Consider the following 12,118-nt stretch of genomic DNA (forward strand, 5'->3'; position numbering starts at 1 on the left):
TTCATTCTGAAATAACTAAAATTGATCCCATAGTTTTTGTCAGAAACACCTGGTTTTCAGTTTCTCTCCTCACCTGTTGTCTAAAATGAAAGGTAAACTTGTTTTAGACACTATAACTAAAATGATATGGTGACATATTGGACTTCTGTCTCCTTTTTATGAAACCAACCCTGATGTTTTATTTATTTTTAGTTTCAAACTCACATTAGTTGTGGTTTTCATGTAGAACTTATTTTAAACATCACCTTGCATGTACTCCTGACTATAAACCAAGCTTCCCATTGTTCTTTGGCCAAAAGCAATAAAATATGGCCTGTTTTATCACAGTGAAATGCAATTAGGATTTTCTTTTCAGAAATAGAACATCAATGGCTATTTATAACATTTCCCCAACTTTTAAAAGCCTAGTAAAGTGTTGAGATGTCTTTATGTGAAATTCTATTTGTATTTAATGCCGTGGGTACAATCTATCAGTGCATTTTGCATTTAAGGCCGGATAATCAAATATTCTTAATGTGTTTCTTTTTTCTAAAAGTTCTATTGTGAATTTATAGAACAGCCTCTGAGATCCTTAAGTATTCACCTATAAATAAGCCTCACTGATTGTTAAAGCCTCTTGCCATTCTCATATTCCATAATGGTATTTCACCTTCTACAGACCAAAGATATACTCATTAGTTTACCTCATGTTGAATTTCATGCCTTTTATTTAAAAAGTACATTTATACTTCTCAACTTTTCTCATGAGGAAACCACTGTCCTGAAGATTTCCTTAAATGTTTTCTATATAGGTTCTTTAAGCATAATTTTTTTGAATATGATCTGGTTTTAAATTATCTCTGTTTTCATTTGTTTGTGATTGGCCATTGCTATCACTGGACAGAAAACATTGCTTTTTATGTATTTCAAATCAACTAATGCCACCTTTATTATATCCAACAGGGCATTTTTTCAAGATATTTTTCTTGTTTTCAGTCTTCCATCTGCTGATGGTGGTATTTGGTCTTTTCATTTCCTTTCACTAATGCTTTGTGAGCATCTTTTTATTTTATTCCTGACTTTACAGCAAAAATGTTGTCTGTTGGTTTTAGGTCTTTTTAAAAATCACAGTAAGTGATCTGTTTCTAGATTACTGAGAGATTATCAGGTATAAGTGCTGTTTTGTCGTCTTTGAAACTAGGAGTATGTGTTGATTTGACCTATTGATAGAGCATAAGAGATTTATTTATGTAATATTTATAGAATAAGCCCAGTTTATATTGTTGTGTAATTATTTTAATATACTGGGAATAGACTATTATGAGCACTTTATTTAATATTCTTCCATCTTATTTATCTAAGTCAAACAAGCCTCTTGCTTTTTTCCTTCTTTGTGTTTTATCAGGCTAGCTAATCTGATAAGCTTCACCAAACAACCTGGAGTCTCATTTGTCTTATATCCTGAAACTTTTTTATATAGCCTGGGAATTGTCTAATCCTTGAAGTAACCTATATTTCTTAGCTTTTCAACTTTTATGTTTTTAGTTCAGTTTTTAGTAATTAAATAGCACCTTATAGAACTGCTTCCACTGATGTTCAGATTTATTCAAAGGATCCTTTAATATAGCATTCTTAAGTTTATCATCTGTTCTATGTCTGTGATATATTCTAATAATTCAAGTTTCATGTTGGATTTTAAGGCTAGATTTGCCTGAAATCTGTCTATGAGGTATTTCGTTCTATATTGAACCAGTGACTGTTTTTTAAGTATCGAAATCACAAAGTCCTGCATTTTCTTCTGCCTTTCCTATACTACATTTATTGCTATTTTTGAACTTAAGATTGAATATGTAGTTTATTTCTTTGTTCTCTACAATATAGGAAAAAAATAAAACTAGTGTCACAAGTAAAATTCTATTTCTTATTCTTCATATTAAATGAAATTAACTCACTTTTACCATTTATCCCCACTCATTTCCCCATTTTTCATAATATGATCCAGGATTTTAGGGACTTCCCTGATGGTACGTTGGTTAAGAATCCACCTTCCAATGCAGAGGGAGTGGATTCAATCCCTGGTTGGGAAACTAAGATCCCATATGCCATGAGGCAAAAAATTTTTTCAAAAATTGAAAATTGACTGATCCAGAATTTCAGACTTTGATGAGCTTAATAATTATAGTAATGTTTTTATTGCACATTTTTTCAAAAATTTGAAGTTTGCACTCTGGACTGTTTTTTAGAGTCATTAGCATGCTTTATTCCCTATTTACTGCTTTTAATGCTTATCGACAGTGCTACTACATGACTACTTTTTCATTTTGTTTGGATTCATCCCTCAGTTCAGTTCAGTTCAGTCCCTCAATCGTGTCCGACTCTTTGCGGCCCCGTAGACTGCAACACCCCAGGCTTCCCTGTCCATTACCAACTCTGGAGCTTACTCAAACTCATGTCCATTGAGCCAGTGATGTCATCCAACCATCTCATCCTCTGTCATCCCCTTCTCCTGCCTTCAGTCTTCCCCAGCATCAGGGTCTTTCTTAGTGAGTCAGTTCTTCGAATCAGGTGGCCAAATTATTGGAGTTTCAGCTTCAGCATCAGTCCTTCCAAGGAATAATCAAGACTGATTTCCTTTAGGATGGACTGGTTGGATCTCCTTGCAGTCCAAGGGACTCTCAAGAGCCTTCTCCAACACCACAGTTCAAAAGCATCAATTCTTCAGCACTCAGTTTTCTTTATAGTCCAACTCTCACATCCGTACATGACTACTGGAAAAACCATAGCCTTGACTAGACGGACCTTTGTTGGCAAAGTCATGTCTCTGCTCTTTAAGGTGATGTCTAGGTTGGTCATAACTTCTCCTCCAAGGAGTAAGTGTCTTTTAATTTCATGGCTGCAGTCACCATATGCAGTGATTTTGGAGCCCCCCAAAATAAAGTCTGTCACTGTTTCCATTGTTTCCCCATCTATTTGCCAAGAAGTGATGGGACCGGATGCCATGATCTTAGTTTTCTGAATGTTGAGTTTTAAGCCAACTTTTTCACTTTCGTCCTTCACTTTCATCAAGAGGCTCTTTACTTCTTCTTCACTTTCTGCTATAAGGGTGATGTCATCTGCATATCTGAGGTTATGGATATTTCTCCTGGCAATCGTGATTTCAGCTTGTGCTTCATCCAGTCCAGCATTTCTCATGATGTACTCTGCATATAAGTTAAATAAGCAGGGTGACAATATGCAGCCTTGACGTACTTCTTTCCCTATTTGGAACCAGTCTTTTGTTCCATGTCCATTTCTAACTGTTGCTTCTTGACCTGCATACAGATTTCTCAGGAGGCAGGTCAGGTGGTCTGGTATTCCCATCTCTTTAAGAATTTTCCACAGTTTGTTGTCGTCCACACAGTCAAAGGCTTTGGCATAGTCAATAAAGCAGAAATAGATGTTTTTCTGGAACTCTCTCGCTTTTTCCATGATCCGGTGGATGTTGGCAATTTGATCTCTGATTCCTCTGCCTTTTCTAAATCGAGCTTGAACATCTGGAAGTTCCCGGTTCACATACCATCCCTCAGTCAACTGGAAATATTTTCAAGTAGCTTTTGTTCATGATGATACCTACCTGGTACACTTATAGGCACATTTTGTTTATCTGTGATTCTTTCTTTTCAAAAATAGTGACCAAAAGAAAGAAAAGCAGTCCCCAATTTTATCCCATTTAAGCTTCACCCCATGAACTTCTCCCTTCCCACCCAGGTACTTTGCAAAGATGGAAACAGAGAAATGATTGGATACAGCCATAGAGAGGAACTCAGGGATAGAGTGACCATGGTCTTAGGTGGTTCCCATCCTGTGGAGGACTTGGGTTTCAGAGATAAGAGATCTTATTGAGGCTGAGAATACTATTTTACTGAGTTGAGACTGAGTGAAATCATCCATCCTCCTTCTGCTTCTTGGAGTTTCATCTCTCTTCCTGGTACAGGAAATGCTTCTTACTTCTGGCAAGTCATTGAATTTAGTTTTTATTGCTATTGAAAATTCTAGTCTTTTTTTTTTTAATTTTCTGAGTATTTCAAGGGAAAGAAAAGATCAAGAACTGGACATCAGTGCCTGTCCAACACCACACCCTCTGGGTTTTTTAAAAACTAAATTGTTGATTATTGCTATAAGTCCATTATAGACCAGTAGCATGCTGTACTGTGCTCAGTCATATTCAGCCCTTTGCAATCACATGGACTACAGCCCACTAGGCTCCTCTATCAATCCATGGGATTTCTCAGGCAAGAATACTGAAATGGATTGCCGTTTCCTCCCCTGGGATCTTCCCAACCCAGGATCCAACCCACATCTCCTGCATCTCCTGCATTGGCAGGAGGATTTTTTTTTTTTTAAACCACAGCACCAACTGGGAAGCCCACAGATGTGGCATTTTCCTAGGAAAATTATGTGGTTGTTTTTAAAATCCAGTCTTCCTTTTGCCACTTAAAATTGACCCAGATGTTTCTTCCATATTCCACAGAAATCATTCTGGAAAAGTAACATTTAAGTAAAAAGCAATTTATCTTTGTGTTTCTCCTCCAGGTGGAGACAGATGTGAAGAGTTGGTGGATGAAGACATTGGAAAGGCTTCAACCATAAAAGTGAGCCATTTTCATTTTTTTGCCACTTGAGTTATGAAATGCGCTAAAAGATTAATCAATTCATGAGTTTGTTAGGTATTTTCACATAAGTACCCTCTGTGAGCAAAATTTTTCTTGTTTTTTTAAAGCTTTTTTGTAAGATGGAATAACAACTATAACCAAAGGATGAGATACAAAAGAAAATTCATATTTCAAAATACATAGGTGAAGAATAAAAATTGAGTCAGGAAAAGTAAACCACAGTGTGACCCAAATTGGAGTCATTTCTTCCCGTTGGCTCTCTACCGTTAATGAGTCACTCTTCTTTTTTTTTTTTTAATTTAATTTATTTATTTTTTCAGTGGGTTTTGTCATACATTGACATGAATCAGCAATAGATTTACACGTATTCCCCATCCCGATCCCCCCTCCCCCCTCCCTCTCCACCCGATTCCTCTGGGTCTTCCCAGTGCACCAGGCCCGAGCACTTGTCTCATGCATCCCACCTGGGCTGGTGACCTGTTTCACCATAAATAATATACATGCTGTTCTTTCACAACATCCCACCCTCACCTTCTCCCACAGAGTTCAATAGTCTGTTCTGTACTTCTGTGTCTCTTTTTCTGTTTTGCATATAAGGTTGTCGTTACCATCTTTCTAAATTCCATATATATGTGTTAGTATGCTGTAACGTTCTTTATCTTTCTGGCTTACTTCACTCTGTATAATGGGCTCCAGTTTCATCCATCTCATTAGGACTGGTTCAAATGAATTCTTTTTGACGGCTGAGTAATATTCCATGGTGTATATGTACCACAGCTTCCTTATCCATTCATCTGCTGATGGGCATCTAGGTTGCTTCCATGTCCTGGCTATTATAAACAGTGCTGTGATGAACATTGGGGTGCACGTGTCTCTTTCAGATCTGGTTTCCTCAGTGTGTATGCCCAGCAGTGGGATTGCTGGGTCATATGGCAGTTCTATTTCCAGTTTTTTAAGAAATCTCCACACTGTTCTCCATAGTGGCTGTACTAGTTTGCATTCCCACCAACAGTGTAAGAGGGTTCCCTTTTCTCCACACCCTCTCCAGCAATGAGTCACTCTTTTAGGTAGTATTTTAAATGCTTTTCATTGGACAGAAAAGTTCTTCTTGTTCTTTTTAAGTCTCTCTCTTTCCTTTAAGATATAAAATCTCAATCTAATTTTGTGGTGGCAGTACTTGAAAACCACACTGAACGATAAAAGGGAAAGGAAAGGGGATACATCCCTCTTGACAGGTCTCGTCATTATTTTATTCTGTTTCTCCTTTTCTAAGTCCTTTAATTTATCACAGTCAGGCCACATTATAAGCTATTTTCAGGACTTGAAATGTTGAATTGACATTATTCACTTCCATATTAAATAATTACTAGAATGAAAGAAATATGTAAAGACAGTCCTGATACACATAGTATTATCATTTTTACTCTGGATTATTTTTTTTTTTATACTTGCAGTTTTACACCAGGCCTTTCTTTTAACCAAACAGTAAAATAAAAATAAAATTAAAGTGTAAGTGCAGCAAGGGGTTAGAGTTTGCCTTTAGCTAGCAAAATGATCATGCTTTATTGGAATCATGAATATTTAATACATCGCATTATGCTTCTTGAGGTACTCAAATTATTACAAAGACAAATGATATTTTAATGGAATAAAGATGTCCTTGTGTGTGTTGGAGTTTAGAGTTCATCGGTGTTTTTTTAGCTGGTAAAACAATGGTTTTCTTACCACAGATCTTCATTTCTGGCAAGAAAGTCTTCATTCCTGGCAAGAAAGGAGTTTTTTTGTCTAATGTATGATTAGAATTCTGAGTAGTTTAAAAATCAAGAGTCTGAGGTACAGAGTTGACTTATCTATTACACACAGTGCCTGGGACCATGATACTTTTAGTGGCCCATGAAAATGTTTTAATTTTAATTGTTTCCCCCCAGATGAATAGAATAGCCTGCCAGGCTCCTTTGTCCATGGGATTTCCCAGGCAGGAATACTGGATTGGGTTGCCATTCCCTTCTCCAGGGGATCTTCCCAACTCAAGGATAGAACCCTGGCCTCCTGCATTGCTGGCGGATTTTTTTACTGTCTAAGCTACCAAGGAAGCCTGGAATATATAATAACAAACCCAGCCTGGATTATATTTTTCTTTATACCAATGGAGGCATAAAATGCAATTCTTAATACTCTCTTTTATGGAGGAAAAGGCTAAAGTGCCCCAGGACCCAAGAAAGTCATCACATGTGCCTCCCGAGGTCGCAGTCAGGCAAGCTCTATATATGTGACCAATTCAGTCTTTTGAATACTATTTTTTCTTTTTTTTTAAGAGAAATAATCATTTCTTTCACAGAAATGATTACCTTTTCTGTAAATGAACTTATCATAGACTTGTCTGCTCAACAGAGAGAGATACATGGTTCTGTCTCCAAAGAAAGTAATGACGTCTTGTGAGGTTAGGTCGCTGTGGTTTTTCATGATGTTTGCCTAGAATTAAATAAATATTTTCTCCTCTGAGAGATCCACTGATTTTCTGTTTGCTTTGTAATATGATATGGAAAATAAGGAAAGGGAAAGAGAGACTAGCTCAGGATTCTTTGGTCCCATTCTGGACAAGCATTTTTTTTTTTTTTTTTTGCCTGCAAAATGTGTGTTCCATGAGAACATGTGATGACCCTGCCTCCTCTCTGCAGGGGGTGTCTAGAACTTAAGTTCTTGGATCTTCCGTGATTGCTGATCTGTATTACTGAGTACGTTTCATTCTCAATTACCGTGACTGATCTGGTTTTGTTTGTTTCTGAAGCCATGATCTAATGTTGGAGAAAATATTAAGATCTTTGTCAATCTTCAACTGCAGTGACCATGTAAGATTATCTTCTAAAAATCACTTTGATTTAAAGTAAGTGTGTTGAATGTCTGATGAACTTCTTTTGCAGAATTGGTATCCAGTCAGACAAAAGCTCCCTAAAAGCCAGGTCTTTGCATGTTTTGCTTGTTGCTATAGACTCTAGAAAAAGCCAGACATCAGGGAAGCCCAAATATTTGCTGAAAGAGTGAATGAGCTAATTTCCTTCTTTAGAAAAGTCATGGTTCCCCCTCTTGAGGACTAGGGCTCCAGATCTCTGGTTTGAGGTAACAACTCTGGTGATCAGATGCTGGAAGGGCCCCATCCTCAGTGCCCAGAGAGATGGGTGACCCTGCATTGGTCAGCCTCCATCTCCAGACTCAGTTTTGTTGTTGTTCAATAGCTAAGTTATGTCTGACTCTTTGCAACCCCATGGACTACAGCACACTAGGCTTCCCTGTCCTTCACAATCTCTTGGAGTTTGCTCAAATTCATGTTCATTGAGTCGATTATGCCATCCAACCATCTCATCCTCTGTTGTCCCCTTCTCCTCCTGCCCTCAATCTTTCCCAGCATCAGGGTCTTTTCCAATGATTCATCTCTTCGAATCAGGTGGCCAAAGTATTGGAGCTTCGGCATCAGTCCTTCCAATGAATATTCAAGATTGATTTCCTTTAGGATTGACTGGTTTGATCTCCTTGCAGTCCAAGGGAATCTCAAGAGTCTTCTCCAGCACCACAGTGTGAAAACATCCATTCTTTGGCACTCAGCCTTCTCTATGGTCCAACTTTCACATCTGTACATGACTACTGGAAAAAACATAGCTTTGGCTATACAGACCTTTGTCGGCAAAGTAATGTCTCTGCTTTTTAATACACTGTCTAGGTCTGTCATAATTTTTCTTCCAAGAAGTCAGTATCTTTTACTTTCATGGCTGCAGTTTCCATCTGCAGTGATTTTGGAGGCCAAGAAAATAAAACCTGTCACTGTTTCCACTTCTTCCCCATCTATTTGCTGTGAAGTGATGGAACCGGATACCATGGTCTTAGTTTTTTGAATGCTGGGTTTCAAGCCAGGTTTTTCACTCTCCTCTATCACCCTCATCAAGAGGCTCTTTAGTTCCTCTTCACTTTCTGCCATTAGAGTGGTATCATCTGCGTATCAGAGGTTGTTGATATTTCTCCCAGCAATCTTGATTTTAACTTGTGATTCATCCAACCCAGCATGGTTTAACCCTTTCACAAAAATAGTTGGGTTAGAAGGACTCAGTTTACCCTCTCACAAAAATAGTTGGGTTAGAAGGAACATTTTTACTTTTCTAGAATTTCTTAAAACAACAGAAAAGCTATTCTGATGGCCTCCTCCACCTTGGTGTCCCCCTAGATCCCTCTTATGCCATGCTCGTCTCAGGCTGGTCCAGGCCATGCCACACACTCCCTTCTCCTAGCCCTCCAAAAGGAAAAAGTACCCCTGTGTTTGTAAAACAATTATTTATTTTAAATGTAAATATATATATTAAAATTGATAACCCCCCCCCAAAAAAAGTCACGTTATATCTCTGAAGTGTTCTGAAATTGTTTGAGGTATGTAAGAAAACTGCAAAACCTCTAGTTCTTAGATTAGCAAGTATCTGGGCATGTGAACAAAAATGTATATAGTACATCACTATAATAATAATCTACCAATCTGTCACCCACCAACTATAGATGTGAGCTGTTCTCTCCAGGTAGCAAGCCAGAGGATGCCACTGGGTACCAACTGATCAGATTAAGCTAGGAAAGTGAGAAAAGTCTAAAGAGAAGCTCCGCTGTCTCCAGCTGTTGAAAACATAGTCTGGAGGTGTAAACAGAAGGAATCAACTGACCTGAATTAGTAGTATTTGGTTAGGTAATCCTGATTTACAGAAATTTTTAAAATATCAGAGGAACATAGGCCTATTTTGCAGTTTTTTGACCCTAAGTTTTTTCCCTTGGTATGACATGTGTATGTGTACGTGTGTGTGTCTGTTATTCTGCTTCAAGACTATGTCTTTGATGCCAGCTATTGTATATAGAAAGGATAAACAACAAAGTCCTACCATTTAGCACAGGAAGCTGTATTTAATATCCTGTGATAAACCATCCCAGAAAAGAATAGGAAGAAGCATGTGTGTATATGCATAACTGAATCACTTTGCTATACAGCAGAAATCAACCCAACATTGTAAATCAACTATATATCAATAAAATAAATTTTAACAAAGACTACGTTATCGTTGAAATACCGCCAAGAAAATATGTATGTACCAATACTCATATAAGTATATTTTTTTCCCTGAATAAACTTGCCCATACATTGTATTATTGGTGCCTTCTTGTCCAGGGTTTCATCTGCCCTGATTCTTGATGAAAGGGTGTCAGGGATGGAGGTAGGAGCACATAGCAGAGAGCTGCCCAAGGAGCTGAGAGATGCCAATTAAATGTTCCAAGGTACACTCCAGGCACTGGGGTGCTCAGGACATCCTGATCTTTACAGTTCTTGCTAGCATTTTTTGAACCCAACTATGTGGTCACGTTCTTGTCTGCAGGGTGTAAACATCACTCTAGTTTCTTCCATCTCTGTCTGGGGATTTTCACAGCCCTGTGAGTGACATTACCAGTGGTTTCAGATCCCTGGAAGTGTTTTACTTAGGGCTGACAGATTTGTCGGAAGGCAGCTAATAGAAGCATTATTGGGACTGCAGCATAAATGATGGACATTAAGAACAAATAACTCATTGTATTGAGCGAGTCATTGCTAATAATATACCCATCTGGTACAGTTCTTGGCACAGTTTGAGGACAACAGCTAACTGCAGTAGGATCTTTAAAAAGTCATTGAGATGCCTTCCTTAAGTTTCTTCCATTGCAAACTACCCTGATTATCTCTTAACGTGGAGGTGTCATGAAAATAATTTTTAAATGTATAATCAAAAATTAAAGGTGTTATAATAACCAATGTAGTGGATACAAAAATATAGCACATGTAGCCCACATGGCACAAGATTACACATTCAGAAAGATATAGAAATTTGACTCTGACTTTGAGCACCTCTTCCCCTACTAAAAAATATCTCCTTTGAAGAGTTCCAGGGATGGGTTGCATAACAGTGTAAATGCATTTAACGCTACTGAACTGTATGCTCAAAAATGGTTAAATGGCAAATTTTATATGAAATTAATACAACTAAAAATATTTTTAATTTAAAATATCTTCTAGAAGTTTGCATACCTTAAGCTTGTGTGGAGATTAGACACCCTTTTGTGGGGAGGAGGCCTGAAGGAAGACTTCCTCATTGTAGATCTTTCATTTTAGCTGTGAAAAGTATGAAGGGAAATCCCCAACCATTTTTGAGAGAAAAATGATGTAAGTTTAAAAAATATATATTTGTTTTCTTATGAAGCGGTGACTTGTGGAATGAGGAACTACTTCTCATTCTTGGTATTGAGCATAAGAGGATTCTCAGGATACTATGTGAAACTATGGTAATAGGTTTCTGTCAAAAACAGGGATGGGGAGGGGGGCTTCATGGTCAAGTAGGTTTGGGATTTAAGCAAGGTTAATAATTCCTTTTCCTGCAGAGTCTTTACTATGCTGCTCTGAATGGTGCATCTTCAACAAAGAGGTGTTTCAGACAAGGTTCCCAAACTTACTGGAACAGAATACCTCTTCCCTCCTCAAAGCCCCCTGCCCCGCCTGCTAGTTTTTTGACCTATTACTGTGTTGTTCTGTGGAAGGTAACTTGTACGTGCATGTGTGCCGAGTGCTAAGTCGCTTCAGTGGTGTCTGACTCTGTGCGACCCTATGGACTGTAGCCTGCCAGGCTCCTGATACTAAAGGCCGATTTAGAATGGAAAGAGGAAGTGACTAGCACAAACCCACAAATGGGTTATAGGGTTATAGGAAGAAATAGAGTTGAATTAAAGCCGTAACTGAGACCTGTCTCAGTAGGAGGAGCCAAGGAGGACATTTGGAGCACAAAACTCTGTACAATGACTCTAAGAGCTCCACCTGGATAACCAGTAATGGAGGGAGCCCTTGAGTTTGCTCGTCAGGGGTTCCCTCCTCTTCTTCTCTCCCCCAGACTGACCTGTATGTTCCATGCATACAACTTGTGAAGCATCTTGGAGCATTTAGCTAAGCCACTGGGCTCCCCTGATGGCTCAGTGGTAAAGAATCTGCCTGCAATGCAGGAGACACAAGAGATTCGGGTTCGATCCCTGAGTTGGAAAGATCTCCTAGAGGAAGAAATGGAAACACACTTCAGTATTCTTGCCTGAAAAATCCCATGGACCAAAGAGCCTGGTGGGCTACAGTCCAGAGGGTCTCAAAGAGTCAGATACAAGTATAAACCACTGGCTCAGGGATCAGCAACAGATGACATTCAGTGTTCTGAAATTCTAATGTGGAAGAAACTTTCTTTAAATCTTTTTTTAAATCTTTTGCTGTTAAGCTACTTCCAACTTAATAACATTTGATAGATTCTGATGGACTCCTTATTGGAAGAGAAGTAGCATAAAATTATTTAGCATAGGTTGTTATTGATACATCATTAAAAGTGATCTGTTTTAGGGTGATCATTTTATAAATGAATGCATACTTTGTGTAGAGCGCTAAGTATTGAGAGAGTTACCAAGGC

At 38.2% G+C, this 12,118-nt stretch overlaps 1 protein-coding gene across 1 annotated transcript in view; it reads left to right on the forward strand.

Moving 5' to 3' along the window:
- Window positions 1-12,118, forward strand: part of PLEKHG1 (pleckstrin homology and RhoGEF domain containing G1) — a 242,103-nt gene that overhangs the window by 59,229 nt on the left and 170,756 nt on the right. The window contains exon 2 of the mRNA XM_043456816.1: window positions 4,552-4,610. The gene's annotated coding sequence lies outside the window, so the exon portion shown is untranslated. The remainder of the gene's footprint in view (window positions 1-4,551; window positions 4,611-12,118) is intronic.

Source organism: Cervus canadensis, chromosome 33 (assembly GCF_019320065.1).
Source record: "Cervus canadensis isolate Bull #8, Minnesota chromosome 33, ASM1932006v1, whole genome shotgun sequence".
Classification (NCBI taxonomy): Eukaryota; Metazoa; Chordata; class Mammalia; order Artiodactyla; family Cervidae; genus Cervus; species Cervus canadensis.